Source organism: Rattus rattus, chromosome 4 (assembly GCF_011064425.1).
Source record: "Rattus rattus isolate New Zealand chromosome 4, Rrattus_CSIRO_v1, whole genome shotgun sequence".
Classification (NCBI taxonomy): domain Eukaryota; kingdom Metazoa; phylum Chordata; class Mammalia; order Rodentia; family Muridae; genus Rattus; species Rattus rattus.
The window spans coordinates 59,884,878-59,885,595 of record NC_046157.1 but is presented as its reverse complement, the minus strand read 5'-3'; positions in this window follow the sequence as shown (position 1 = coordinate 59,885,595).

The following is a 718-nucleotide window of genomic DNA, read 5'->3' as shown; positions in this document are numbered from 1 at the left end:
GGAGTAGATGTTAGTAAGTAAATTTATGCTTCAGAATATTGGCCCCATAATAACCTTTAACCACCAAATTTCAGTAAGTAGCAGATGACTTATTCATTTTCCAAAAAACTATAAAGGAGGCTTACATCAGAAGACTAAATGTTTCAAAACAGAAGGTTGAAAAAGAAGCATTTCTTAAACAGTTAACTTCAGTGATGGTATTTTGGATATAACTCTGAAGAAAATGGTTACATAAGCAAAATACATACATATATACATACATACATACATACATGCATATATACAACATTACATACATATATACATACATGAATACTACATACATGATACATTCATACATAATAAATAAATACATACTAAAGAAAAGTTACTTTATATCAAAATAATATGTCACTTTAAGGGCAGAGAAGGTAGATTTCTGGTGTTTACAAACAAATGCTGGTAGCAATAGCATCAACACAGTAGATTCCCTCACCAGTAAAGAAGGAAAGAGGCACGTTATATGTGGGTCTTGGTTGTGGGTCTAAGTTAACCCTTCCAGGAAATACTTTTTCAAGCCCACACAAAAGCACCTTTCAGTTGGTTTCAGATCTAGTCAAGTTCACAACCAAGATGAGCCATCACACGTACCTTTCTTTTTCTTTTTCCTTTTTTAATGTGCAAGAAACACTAATTTATATTCAAGTAATAGCAATCGCACAGGAGTGTAGCTTGGTCA